Below are 15,738 nucleotides of genomic sequence, written 5' to 3'. Positions count from 1 at the left end.
TAATAATGGCCACTCAGAGTATATACTAGAGGCCCAATGCATGAAATTCATACAAGAGTAGGCCTTCTCAGCGCTGGCTGCCTTGGCCCTTGTGGCCCCACCTTCATCCAGAAGGTCGTCCGGACAGTGGTCATTCCGCTGTTCTGCCATTTGGTCGATTTGCATATTACGCTTTTGTTATTATAGATATACGTAACCCCATTCCTTCGTGACTTGAATCCTTTGTCAGGACTCGGTTCAACAGTGTCTATGTTTTTGTTAAGTTCCTCTCGGCAGCTGGGTGATTTCTTATATGAGCACATAGCAGAATGAATTATAGTTCAATCTCCACAAGTCTTCCCACTTTCTCCCTAAGTGAACTCCAGTATCCTCAGATAGAGACTTGGTCTCAGGATATTTTAGTGGCTCAGAAAAATGTCTAGGACAATTAGATTTGACTTTCCCTCCTAAGCCCAGTAGCAGAGAGTTAAGGAGGTAAAAGCAAGCACCATACTCCTTAGCCAGCTCTCTGGATTGAAATGATTAACTTTCATATCTCTGATCTTCCGAGGAGAGATATTGATTACCTAATTTTCTGGGCATTTTGATGGCTCGTTTTGGTAACATTTTTGGAGCACTCAGTGACTTGTTGTGAAATATAGAATTTCACAGTGAAAGGGGAAACTGTTCTGCAGTTGACAGCCTCCAAACCCCACTCATTTTAAACCCAGTTACTTCCCAGCCCACCTTTTCTCTGAAGATGCAGTGTCAGCTCCTTTTAAAAGCCTGTTCTCCATGACTGTGTTTTTTATTGAGGCATACTTGACATAACATTATATTTGTTTTGGTGTACAAATTAGTAATTTGATATATGTATCTATAGTATAATATTCACCACAATAAGTCTAGGTAGCATCTATCACCATGTATATATATTTTTTATTTCTTTTGATAACCTTTAAGATTTACTCTCTTAGCAACTTCAAATATGCAGTACAATATTATCTATCTATCTATCTATCTATCTATCTATCTATCTATCTAAAAGCCTAAGTGACCGTTACTACCAGTTGACCAAACAACCGGTCACTATGATGCACACTGACCACAAGGGGGCAGACACTCAATGAAGGAGCTTCCCTCTGGTGGTCAATGCACTCCCAGAGCCAACTTCCCGTGGTCCCTCCCCCTAGCTGGCTGGCCCCAATGGACCTCGATCACTAGCCAGACTGAGAGACCTTGCCCATGCATGAATTCGTGTACCAGACCTCTAGTTAATTATATTCACCATGCTGTACATTACACCCCATGACATTTATTTAATAACTGGAAGTCTTTTACATTTGACACTATTCAAACCCATTTCACTCACCCTCTACCCCCCACTTCTGGCAATCACTGACCTGTTCTCTCTGTCTATGAGCTTGTATTTTTTTTTTTAAAGCTTTCACTTATGGTATTTGTCTTTCTATGTCTAACTTATTTTTATTTAGTATAATGCCCTCAAGTTTAATCCATGTTGTCTAAAGTGGCAAATTTTCCTTCATTTTTATGGCTGAATAATATTCCTTTGTGCGTGCGTGTGTGTGTGTGTGTGTGTGTGTGTGAGAGAGAGAGAGAGAGAGAGAGAGAGAGAGAGAGAGAGAGAGAGAGAAAGAGAGAGATGTGATGTGTACTACATCTTCTTTACCTATCTATCCATTGATGGACACATAGTTTGTTTCCATATCATGGCTATAGAAAATGGTTCAGTGAAAAGGGGAGTGCATATATTCTTTTGAGTTGTTTTTCTTTTTTTTCTTTTTTTTTTCTTAAATACAGAGGAGTGAAATTGCTGGACTGTGTGATAGTTCTGCATCCAGTTTCATTCTTTTGCATGTGACTGTCCAGTTTCCCCAACACATTTATTGAAGAGACTGTCCTTTCCTCATTGTATATTCTTAGCTTCATTGTTGTAAATTAATTGACAATACATATATAGGCATATTTCTGGGCTCTCTATTCTGTTCTGATATTGTTGTGTCTGCTATTTTTTTGTTGTTGATTTGTTTTTTACTGCCAGAACCCTACTGTTTTGATGTTATAGCTTTGTAATGTACTTTGAAATCATGGCACATGATGCCTTTAGCCTTTTTCTTTCTTTGGCTATTCAGGACCTTTTGTCATTTCATGTAAGTTTTAGAATCATTTGTTCCATTACTGCAAAAAATGCCATAGAATTTTGATAGGGATAGCATTGAACTGTAGATTGCTTTGGGTAATATGGACATTTTATTGATACTGTTGCTTCCAATTCATGAGCACAAAATATTTTTTACACATCAATTCAAGTAACAGTTGATTCAGCTAATTATTCTCCTATAAAACAGAGAAGTGTGAAGTTTGAACATCTTTGTAATATTCAAAAGCATTTTCACTTATATCACCATGCTACTTTTTAAATAAAAATATATTATTAAAACAAACAAATTGCTAGTCTTAGGAATGGTGTAAATGGCATTCTATTGAATAATTTTTAATTACTATTTACAGGAAAGTACAAAGGGGGTAATTTTTGCCATTTTATAGATACTTTTTAATTAAACTCTGGGGGGCAATGATACCTCATTTAAATGTGTGTGCTCATAACACCATCACAGTGCTTTATGTATTCTAGATAACAATTGTTTGTTCAATTAATGTAAGAAAACTTGCTACGGATAAGAACAGAATCCAGCTTCTGAAATAATAGCCACCTTTTTAATGAGTAAAGTTACAGCCAAACTCAGTGTCAGTTTTTCTCCATTTTAATGATCTGAGTGCTTCCTGTATTCATGCCTTCCACTAGCACTTACTGAGCACCAGGTAGAGCAGGCCTGTGCATTGGCTGTGCCCCCAGAGAGCTCGCTACATGCCGCCGCCCCCAGGTGAGCGTCCTACCTCCCCTGGAGTCCTTTCAGGACATCCCCAAGAGAGCGACCTCACCCAAGGGGGACTTTGCTTCGCTTGCTTTTTTAGGCAGATATCACCAACTCAGATGTCTATAAAGACACGCTAGAAAATATAAATAAGTGAAATGGGCCAGACAAAGAGATAGTAGGGAGTGGTGTGGTCGGAGGACACTGGGGGTTGCAATATCAAATCCTTCCCTTACCGTTACAGAAGGTGGGGCCAAGAATGATGGGAAACTGCATTTTAATCTGAAATATCATTATCTAGAAGCAATGACAGTCAGTGAAAAAAAAAAAAAAAAAAGGCAAAGTACAACATAGAAAGCCAAACGTTGGAAAGAACATGTGAGCCCCTGCAAGGTTCTGACTGAACAGAACCTGTTCATTGACTGTAGACAAGCACCATGTAACCTCGGCTTCCCAGGATGCTCTCCGAGTTGCCTCTCTTTGTCCAGGATTCAACCTCTGCCCTACTGGGTGATTGTGGAGGTGTTTAACCATTTGGAAAAGACTCCAACTGTTCCACAGTCTTGGTCTTAGTCTATGATCTCACCAGGACAACAGCTTGAAGCATCTGCACAAATGCATGGGTTTCCACAGATTTGTACTTCAAGACCCAGAAGCATGATCTATAGCCTCTTTGCAGGCATGTGTTTCTCTCTTTCTCATTCCTCGGTATTTCAGGCTTCCGTTTCAGTTGTCTATACTGTTTTGCCTTTGTGCTTGGTACCAAACACACTGAAACTCAAACTGGAATGTTACAAAGAAGAAATAGTTTTGTAATACATTAACACTTCTAGGCCTGTGGCTTGATTTTTATTTCGTACATGTTTCTAGCAAATGCAACATCATTGTCTCTTTGAACTAAGACTTATGACTGTCAGGCTTAGACATTAGGAATGTGATTGGTTCTTTGTGCTCACAATTCAACTCTCAGAGCCCATTTCCTGTTACCTAGGGACTGGAGTCCTAGGTAAATGATGGATTTCTGTCTCATGCCTCTTTCTTGCATAAAATGCTGTTGATTAGGGTAAGAAATTTCACCTTTAAGTTCCTTCTTTCCTGTTTCCATGTGGAAGGAGGAATTCCTTAGAGCTCAGGCGTTAGGAATGGGGAGTGGTAACTAACCTCTGACAACCGCTGGTCGAGGAACCAATATCCTGGTGGAAGGAGACATTCACCTCCTACTAGAATAGATAGGAACTTGTGGGAGATAGGGCCCGGCTCCTAACTTTCTTGAGAGACTGGGGGCCACCAACCTCTTCCCTTTTGTCATACCCACAGGCTTTGCTGCATCTGCCCTCATCTTCCTTGCCTTTCCCCCTTCTTTCAGAGGACCATGACTCTTTCCTCCTGGTCAAGGCAAACCCCCCAGCTGCCCTCTGGATCCCACCCTTCCCACCTGCCCAGGAACCTGTTTCAACAACTGTGCTCTTTTTCTCTGATCACCAGCGTTTCCCACATCATGGGCTCCTCCTTCTCAAACTGTAAATATGCCTAGTTGTCACACACAAACACACACACACACACACACACACACACACACACACACACACACAGTGAAATCATTCAACCTATCCATAATCCACATGAACTCTTGGCCAAGATCTTGCTTTCCTTTCCCTGTCTAAACTTCTTCAAAGTGCTGTGTGTGGGGGTATTCTGGCTGAGACCCTTGGCACTAAGAGTTTTGAAAACCTAAATAATAGAGACTAGAAACCCAGCTATTTCAAAACTACACGCAGGTTCTTTCAAAGGTGGAATTAAATGTTCCTTTCTTCTGCAAAAGATTTTTAATTAGACCCTGTTATTCGATAAATATAAGGCAAGCACTCACCTATTGTTCTGATGGAGAACAGAACACTATTCACCTGAATCAGTTTTGTGATTTTTTTTTTTTTAGACAGAAGTTAAGCATTCTCTTGGTAACATAAATTGTTCCACATTTCCAGAGCACATTAACATCTTTGAAATGCTATTTATGTTTGTTTATGTGGTGGGAGGGAATGAGAACTATTTTTTGGCCCAGAATAAATTTAGGATCCCCAGGATCGCCAAGTGGTATTTGTTCTTGGGGGAGTTGTGGGCATTCCTGTTCAGGAGGTTAGGGAAGAGGTAAGTACACAAGGAGGTTAGATGCCTGCAGAGAGGATGTGGAATCATTATCGGTTACACTACTTGTACCTGACATTGAAGAGGGGTTGGGAGAAGAACCAGACTGGTTTTGGTACCCAGTGTTATTCAAATCTGATCGATGCAAAAGTACCGATGTTGGATAAATTGTCCATAAGGAAATGCTATGCTGCGATGAGTGGAGAGAATGTTGTCTCTGGTGTTAGAAAGTATTCCTCCATCAATTAATCAAGAATTAGGTATGACATGGCATAGGAAATGGGGATTTTAAGAACTGCACAGCATACTCCAACACTAGAGGTGTCATAATCTGGTTGCTATATCCCCATTCACTAAAAGGAGCCAGGGTTTCTTGGGAAAAGTCTGCTTTCAGGACTGGGACAGAGAAAGTACAAAATGAGGCAGTGAATTTGATAGAAGGTATAAATGTGCTAAAAAAAATTGACATGTCAAAGGGCATAGAAGCCAGCATGAGGTGGCTCCCAATGGTCAAACAGGCATAATTTGAGAATCAAACAAGAACAATAATGATACTGTAGATCATGACCAATTGAAAAATAATCCATGAGTTCATATTGATATAAGTGACTAAATCAAACATTTGATCATGAATAAGTATTCACATAGCCTCAAACTATCTCCCCATAAAATACTGATTGATTAGAAAGAGTGAAAGAGGAACTTCACAGGTGCTGACACTACCTTAATCAAGAGACCAAAGTTAGCATCACAACGATGGGAAATTGTAATTATGTACCAGCTGATGGATGCAATGCGAACACGATATCACTTCCATGATATTCCTGCCCAAAATGCAAAGCTGGAATCTAATCATGAAGAAACATTAGATAAACTGAGGAACCAAGTAATTGTCCCATAATCTTTTTTTTAAAATCAAGTGCTTGAACACCATGGAAATACAAAGTATTTTAGATAGAAGGAGACTGCTATTAAAGAAATATTACTAAAGATATATGATCGTGGACTGGATGTCCTGTGCTACAGATGGCATTATCAACATTTGTTAAAGCTTGAATGAAGTTTGTTCAATGCCAATTTCCTGATTTTGATGGCGCTTTTATGGTTATGTAGAAATCAGAAAATAAAATTAAAAAGATTAATCCTATTTTATCCTCAATGGCTAGGAAGGCTTGGATATTTGTGTTAGAAAACAGTTAGCCATACAATTGGCTTCTGGTTTTAGACCTCTCATTAATTTGAGCACACTGTAATATTTCCTTTCGGTTTCTTTTTTTTCACTCCATTTTATCTGCTCACCAAGGACTCCAGTGAAATCTTAGTTGACCAAACTTGTGCCACTTTGGATCTTTATTGCCTTGGAAGCTTAAGCTACTTATAATTCAGCTCATTGTAGTCATTTATTACATGGCAAAAGAATACAATTACATTTAAGATTTAAATACATGAAAATGTCTAGAATTGTTCTTGGCACATATTAAGTGGTCAAAAATGTTAGCTATTCATTGTTATCACAATTATTATCAGAATTCTTGCCTGTGGTCCAGACGTATGTATTTAAGTGGCTACTAGACATTTCCAGTTGGATGTCCCACAGACAATAGGACTCAAGATGCCCAAACTGAGCCCTACAGCCCATGACTTGTTCCCATTTCTGTGTTCCTTATCCTGATGGATGTTTAAGTCAGAAACCTGAATACCCTCCTTGACCTCTCATTCATTCATTTATTCATTCATTCATTTTTACTTATTCCATTTATGGACAAATAAAGTTAATTAATTCCTTTACTGTCTTGTTATTCAATCTCCTCCTCCTCTGTCTACATTGTCACTTTCTTAGTTCATCATCTTATTGTCTTTCCTGTCACTGACTGCAATCTGCCTAGTTTTCCTGGTGACCCTTGACTCTCTCCAATCATTTTCTTATTCTACCTCAAAAGTGATCTTTCTAAAATGTAAATATGAACAGGTCCACCCTTCCCCTTTTCCTGAGTGCACATTATCTTTAAGATAAAACAATGCCTCAGTATGCCTAACACATGCCATTAGCTCTAGTTTTACCCTTTGTTTCTTCTTCTCCCTCTTCCTGTTGCCTCATCATATATTTCCAAACTGACTAGGTACCCACACGTGCCCGTTATTTTCTCTCCTGGATCTTTGTGTAAGCACTGTTCTCTGTTGCTCTTATTCTCTGCTTAGCTAATGTTCGCTCTTTCTTTAGATGCAATTAATGCATCATCACCTCCGGGAAGCTTTGCCTGAAGCCCACGTAGGTTAGATGCTTTTCCTGCCTGGATTACATGCTTGTTCCTCTTATGCTTCGTTTGCAGCCCTCATTGCAGGGTTTCATATTTCTTAATTCTCTATACCTACAGAATGATATACACAGAAAACAGCCTGCAGGCAGGGACTCAGGATGTGAGAGAATATGAGTCTGACTGCCTCTTATACTGCATCCCTAGCTTCTAGGACACCATCTGAAACACAGGAAGCCATTTTAAAGGATTCTGAGTAAATGAGTAACACCAGCTGTCTCTCTGACTTTCCCTGATTTCTACATCATTTGAGACTGGCATCTATTGATAGTATATTGACAAATGATCATGCAGTTGTGGTACATTGACAAGTTAGTCAATATCTTCTTTCTATACTTGGTATGCAGCTTCAATAAGTGCTCAATAAGCATTTTTTCTCAATAAATAATTTAAATAAAAATGCAGTCATAATTAAGAAGACATTGAATAAGATAGTAAATCTTCATATTTTTTCTTTAAAAATATATACTTTTCTGTCAGGTAGATCTCTCTGCCTATAATATATGAGCTTTCTAGAGCTTCAAGATCCTAACAGTTTTTAAATATCTTCTGACTCATTAAAGATGAGGTGATTTTTTTATTGTAATTTTCTAGGGGATCCATTTCTACCATGTATGGTGTGGCATCACAGTTTCCCTATTCCAGCTGAGTCAATTGAGTTAATTTCTCTATATTTCCTATCGATTTATAACCATCCAAAAAGCAACCAGGGGATTTTATACCACAAGAGTTAAGAGTTCATAAAACAATAAACATAAAAGCAATCAATAAATCTTTAAAATGAGCCTCTTGAAAAATCTTCCACAAAAGCTCTGAAAGATACCTCCAGATACATACAGACATAGCTGTTAGAAAGTTCTAGATTTCCTTGGGCATGAATTAAGCTTCAATGGCTTTAGTTCATGTGATTGAGTCAGGTATAACTAAAGAGATTTGTTTTTTTATTTCATATATTTTCATGTCCCTGGGTTAATAATATAAGTATCTAGCTTATAGAATGGAATAAAATAATGTCCTTGATGAGGAATCCCCAAGGACTTCAACAGTGAACCTATTTTTGGCATTTCTTTCCAACGACACATAACTATTTGACTGATTAAAGTACCTACAGGTCCAGAGTCCTTTCAGTGTTCTTAGGATGGGTTGACTTCATGGGTTGCCACTATGCTGCCATTGTAAGAGGATCAGTCAGTCTCCACCCCCCAGAAGAGTGAATCCCCCTAAAAAATGATCGGGGAATAGTAGGACAGGCCTTCATTAAGCTCTAGGCTCTGACTCCAATTGACTTTGAGATGATGCCTCCATCTCTCATGCACACATTGAAGGTTAATGTTTAGCTTGGGACCTGCGTCACTTAAGACATCAGTAGGTCATGTCTCTTGAGGAGAAAAGGTGGCACCATTATATTGAATGACCTTTGCAGCACACCAAGATCCCAAAAGTTGGAAGACTGACCATGCTTCCCAAGCAAAGGGAATGACTGAGAGAAGTTGAAAGTCCATAGGCTCTAGAAGGATCCTACAACCAAAGGCCACCACATTGGAGCCCATTACATAGTAGCTAGCTTGAAAATGGACCGAGTCCTGGATGTTACTTCCAGAGAGATATGGTTAAATTATCAGAACCACCAAAAGGTGACCAGAGCCTGAGATTCTATGTCAGGATTATGAAAAAGTAATCTATAAATAGCAATCAGAGAATAGGTTAGATCACCCCCAAAGCTCCTTCTAACATAATGCCCTACGCCAGCCCAAGTACCCAGGGCGCATTCCTAAAACTCTCCATATTTGCACAGAAGGCAGGCATGGGATAGACTCAACACTTGGCTTCACACCAGTCCTTTACTCTCTCAGAGACTCAAAAGCAAAGTGGGACTCAGTACGGCGGAGCCCTTAGTGTGTATTTCACAGGGTCTGGTTGCATAGTGAGCAGCCCATGAGTGGTAGCCTTCATTATCATATACACTTAGCATTGCTTGAAATACTTTAGTTATTCTCAAAACCTCTTCAACAACTAGGGGTACTTATTATCTGCTTAGCACATAAATTGTGGAGTAATCATTTCCACTAAATTTCATGTAACCTTTGCCATTTATTCAGATATGAGTTCTTTGAACAAATAAGCAAATGCTCAAAGTAACTACAGAAGGAACACCATAATCCACATCTACCCAGAGTAAACAGACATGGAGATATAAAAAGATGCGAAATAAAAATCCATGTATTTACTTTAAACTATGTTTGAAATCTGTCTCTATGCAAAGTGTGGCTGTTCAGGTGTGAGGAGGAGAGGGGGTGGCCCCTCTGGGAGTCTGTGGTCCAATGAGGAAGATCAGACATTGCTGAGCTCAGTGGACTAATACAAAACTTAAGAGCACCATTTCTTTTCATTTTTTAATGTCACAAACCTCCTTCTGCAATATGACTAAAGTCAACTGTGGAACAGGTTATAGTTTATTTCAAGCATTTTGCTATTTAAAAGGAAAATTCTAGCAGACGTGATGAAGTTTTTAAAGAATTGTGGCAAATTTGGTAAAAAGGAACCAGGACAGAGAATCTGAATAATGGACCACAGTCAGGCAGAATGCATAATTTTTTGGTTGAAGAGCCTTAAAAAAATAACTTACATTTATTAGCTTTCAGCTCTCTCATTTTTAAAATATAAAAAAAAATAATGAGAACACCTGGTCTTAAAGAGATCTGTAAAGTAAAGGCAGAGAGAACTGAGCCTCCAAAAAGAGAGCCCAGTAATGTAGATATTAGCATGCGAGATGAAGGTTTAAGAACCCTCTAAGAGGTGATACAAGGCTTGAATCATGCTGAGGTTCATGAACTGTTACTACCATTTCCATCTTGGAGATAAACAGGAAAGGCAGTGTTTGCACTTGGACTCGGCTCTCTTCACAGTTTGTTATAGCAGCTACCATCCGACCCTGGGCACGGTGTCTGCACAGAGGTTTTATCTTCACTGTGTCTATGAAGGACCAGGTGGGCTTGGTTTAAAATGCAGATTTGGGGGTGCCCTTCACCGCCCATGTTGATTCACGGTATCTGGTGATGGCCCCCAGAATCTGCGTTTTCACAGCCACTTCCCAGGCGATTCCATTGCAAGTGGCCCGTAGTTCACATTTTGATAAACATCCATCTCTAGTCACATGGCAGGTTTCCAAAGAAAAGCAAGACATCATTCCGTTTTATTAGAACTTATATCCACAGGGTCTCGGTCCATCAGGATACCTAGTTAAATATGGTGCATTTAGCGAAATGACCTAAACATTTGATCTAATTCAATTGACACTTATTTGAACTGAGCCTCCAAAAAGAGTACATATAATTATATGTTTATACGCAAGGTAAAGCAAGACCATCACTGGTCAAAGAGTATTATAATTCATACATGTTCACCTATGTCTGATATCCTTAGGGGAAATCTATTAGATTTATTTAGTATGTAAAAAAAAAAAAAACAGTGATATCTCTGCATTAGGTTAAAAAACAAAATCTGTAAATTTAATTATATGAAGAAAAAAAAAGACAAAGAATTTTTAAGACCATGAGATAATCTTTCCTCAAATCTTTGGAAAACCCACTCTTTAGAAATCATAGAGGGAAATGTCCAATTGATGCGCTCATAAATCTTCTCCTCTGTCTTCTCATTAAATTGACTTCAGCTATAAATTGATCCGTTTACATATCCAGCCACCAACTTCATCCCCGCTGGCACCTCTCCCCCTCCGTCTCAACCGGAACCCACCATAAATCAGTGGGCCGAAGGGACGCATGGCTTCCTGCAGGTGACTGAACTCTTTGTCATCCCAGTCGGTCTAAACATCACAGGCTCAGCGCCTTTTCGTTTGTTTGTGTTTAATGCTGCAATGACAAAATATTTATGATATTCTTGTAACAGGTAAGAAGAATTTTAAGTTCAAAGGCAACATAAGAGGCCAGACCAGGAGCTGTTCTCTTTGGTTTTGAACCTCTGAGATGTCTCCTCAGTCTTGGCATCAGGGAACCGGATGTTTTCTTTTTTTGTTTTTTTTGTTTTGCTTTGTTTTTTCCCATAAAACCTGGTTAGAGGCACTTGCCCTTGGCGGGGTTTGTCGTGATCGATGCACAGTGTGCAGATGGGGATTCTGCACTCAAAGTGCATTTCAAGCTCAGGTATAGGCTTTTGGGGAGAAGAAGACTACCAGTGTGCACCCCTGTACCTCCGAGGTCTGGGAGACTGCTCGTTAGCAAGGAGCTCAAAGACCTCCTGCTTTCATCCATCACCTGGTCTGCTCGGCTGCTGCTGCTCAACATTCAAACACATCGGAGCCTTTAGATTGTACTTAGCAAAGCGTACGGCTGAACCTCATACTTATTTTAAGAGGACCTGTATGCATTTTAGGAAAAATCTGAAAAAGAAGAATAGTTTTCCCCCATATCAATGTGTCAAGAACGCCTCCCCTCATCGCTAACGCTGCTTAGCGGGAGTGCACTTTCTGTACATGTGCAGAATTTATGAACAATCACAGCAATATCAATTTAAGTACAGTTAACCCAAATACAAGCAGAAATAGCTCACAATCCGTGAACGATTGGTAATACTAGGCACTGCGATCAGTGCTTTAGACTCAGTCTTCTCGGCGATGCGAGCAGAGAAGGGCTGTGGCCAGGTCTCACAGGTGAGACGCAGAGTTGAGGGAATGCGCAGTAACTGGCCCAATTCGGATGACCAGTCAGTGGCAGAGCGGGGCTCTTGCGTTGTGTGCTTGCTTTTGTGCCCATGATCTTCCTCATGAGCCATTGGCTCCTTTTATCCACCCTGTTTCCAGGTAGCGTAACTGAGGAACATCAGAGCATTCCCAGTACTCACCCTCGCCCACTCCCTCCATCCATCCATCCCAGCATTATGGGGTATCAGAGTTACGTCACGGAAAGAGAATGGGCTTGGAAATCGGATAAGATGTCCTATTCTCTGTGTAACTTTGGAGAAGACATTTACCTTTTGCAGTTCAATTCCCCCCTCTGTGAAATGGGTATAAAATGATCTACCTCAATAGCAGATGTCTGTATTGCCTTCCTCTTCCTTCAATCTGGAATGGACGAATGATGGGGGTTAGGGTAGCTATGCCAAAGTAGGAGAAAGCTTATCCCCTCACCACTATATTACATGATCCATCCCCAGTCTTAAATAGCTGCCTTAGAATGATCTGGCTGAAACAGTTGAACCCAAGACATTATAATCCATTACAAAGACAGATTAATGATAGTAATGAAGCAAAAGAAGATTCTGTGATTATTCAGCTATTAATTTAAGTCACTTCTTTTATTCCTAGATATTAATTCTGTAGAAACACATTCTCCCAATCCAACCAATGCTCTAATTTCTAGGAGAATTTTCAAAACTTGAATATTGAACATGTTTTACAAAGAGGATTCTTGGCTTAAGAATAACTTGATTGAATATTAACAACACTGGAGGTCCGGGGCATGAATTTATTTCTTGGGTGGGGTCCAGCTGGCCTGCCCTAAGGGGGGCTCATTGGGCCAAGCCTGTGTTGGGGAGGGGCCACAGGTGGTTGGCCAGCCAGCCCCGCCCTCGATCCGGGTGTTGGGGGCTGATTGGGGGCTGGGCCAGCCAGGGGTGTGGAGCCAATCAGGGCCTGGATCAGTCCAGTTGGCTGCCGCAGTGCGTGTCATAGCCACCAGTCATTCCACCATTCCAGTCGCTGGATTTGTATAGCTAGATAGATAGATAGATAGATGGTTTACTACATCTTTAATTCCAAGAGCATAAACATATTTTTAGTATAATCAAATCATTAATCACCATATTTATTCAATTATTTTGAATAGGTTCAGGAGGTTGGTCCTATCACTTCTTCATTGCACAATCTAATGGTGGGTTAACACTATATATAACACTGACTTGACTTTATTCTTTTATTTTTGGTGCCAGAGTATTTCACTTTTGGAATTTTTCTTTTTCTCAAATTACATGTTCGTTCCTTTGTTTATACTTAATCATTAAACTGAGCTTTCCCTTACTTTTCCTTAAGAGAGAAGTAATCTTGTTTGTATGCTATTCATTTTATTTTCACCTAGCCTTTAAAAGATCAGCACATTTGTCATATTTACAGTCGAATGCCAAGACCAGCTGTGAGTTTAGGGAGATATAGTGGATTCTGTAGCTTAGATAACATGGCCACTCAATCCCACTCCAGAGAATGCTCCGATCTGAGGGCACTGAGTGCAGTGAGAGCGGGGTGGGCGGGGACAAAATTAGGAGGAGCTCTGATTGGGTTTGAGATGATCTAGATCACAGAACTTCTCCCAATTACCCCCTCCCCATGGGTTCCTGTCATATATTATTTATGGTTGTTCTTAAATTTTCAATATGCATCTTTCCAGATTGAAAGGGCACAAACAAATACCAGAATAACGGTCACTTTGTTATTTTTCCCTAACTTCCTCACTCCCCCTCAGCCAGTCATAACAACCTGTCTCTACTGATGCTAATACTTCCTACATTAGCATTAACGGTAAATTTAATTAGCATATTGTTTACCCCCTATGCTGTTTCCTTAATAAGGATCTCAAATTACTGCACTCAAACCACCCTTGCATCACCCAATCACATCACAACCCCCACAGAGGAGTCTTCAATTATCATTGCCTTTAGTCTTTGAGCCATTTTTAAAAATCCTTCATCCCAATGATATAAAAATGAACTGGCATGATTTGCTAGGAGTAAACTCAGCCTGTTCATTCCTCGTTCATTTATGTTCTCCTGTGTCCATACATGTCTTTATACTGTTGTTTTAATTCTCTTATTCAGTTGCTTTGCTCACACTCAGAGACTATCATTTGTAGAAATCCCCACTCTTAGCAAATTCTTGATTATTTATAGGTTGACAAGTAAATAATCAAAAGAACCACACATTCCCTTTAGATTCTTAGATTACTTTCAGTCATATCTGTGCTCACTTTGAATGACATTAAAGAGCAATAGGTGAAAGAGGAGAGCCCTCAGTCCTTGAAGACACAACTATGCCATTCACCTGTACCCCCCACCGAGGAATGAATGGCAGCAATTAAAGTCCTTCCTTCAGCCACAGTGGACTGTGAGCTCCCGTGCATGCAGAGAGCTAGTGCTGTGTACATGGGACCCACAGTGCCTGGCACATGCTGGCTGATTGGCTTCTTCTCTATATGACTCTACTCTTTCTCTCAATCCATGTATTATTCACATAAACATTGTTTTATTTTTAAATTTTCTTCATTAATGTATAACTTTTCATTGAGATATAATTGACATATGTTCTATAAGTATGTCAATTATATCACACACATTAATTTGATACATCTACATATTTGCATTATGACTAGCACTGTAGCCTTAGCTAATTTTTTATCACATCATATAATTATCAATTCTTAATTATAAACTTTATATAGATGAAATTTATCATATTATTTTATGGATGAATTATATGGTAGGTAAAATAATTCTCAAGCTATTTTATTTTATATTTTTATTGATTTCATAGAGGAAGGGAGAGGGAGAGAGAGAAACAGTAATGAGAGAGAATCATTTATCAGCAGCCTCCTTCACACCCCGCTACTGGGGATGGAGCCAGCAACCCATGCATGTGCTCTGACCGGAAATCAAACCATGATCTCCTGCTTCATAGGTCAGTGTTCAATCCTGAGCAAGACCACTGGGCAAGCTAGTTTTCTTTAAGGACCTCATGCAGAGGGGTAATAAGTGCAAAGGCCCTGTGGCAGGAACATGCTTGGTGTGACTGAGGAGCAGCAAGCAGTTCTATAGCCTGAGTGGTGACACAGCAGAGAAAGTAGTGGAGAGGTAGGCGGGGCATGACTTAGTCTTAGAGGGCCCTGTAGCCCATGAAAGGAGTTTAGATTTTGTTATAAACATAGAAAGCCACCAGGGGTTCTGGATATAGCAGTAGCGTGATCTGATGAGTTTTATTTTTTTTAAAAAAGGAATCACTCTGTGGCCAGTGGGGAGAGCACTGCGGATAGAACCAAGGAGAACAGTCTGGAGGCTCTGACAGGGGTCTGGGTGAGACACGCCTGTGGATGGGACCAAAGTGAACCTGTGGTGGTTCTCAGAAGTGGCTGGACTTGGGGTGTATTGTGAAGCCAGAGTTAGAATGTACTGGCCGGACTGGATGTTGGATGTGAGGGAGAGGAGAGTTCAGGGAGCCAGGAGCGTGGCCAGATCTGTGCGCTCATTCAGGTGTGATTCCACTTCCCTAGAAAGGAAAAGCTGACGGCACGGTTTTCATTTGTTTTAAAGGAACAAGGTTTTACTTTGAAGAGAAAACAAAGTGGTCTTTTTGTGTATGTAAACTCTTTTATTGTTTATTGCTTGGAAGCACATATTTAAATAAA

This window comes from Pipistrellus hanaki (genome assembly GCF_964339955.1).
Source record: "Pipistrellus hanaki genome assembly, chromosome: 10".
Lineage (NCBI taxonomy): Eukaryota > Metazoa > Chordata > Mammalia > Chiroptera > Vespertilionidae > Pipistrellus > Pipistrellus hanaki.
Note: the sequence above shows the minus strand (reverse complement) of the source record.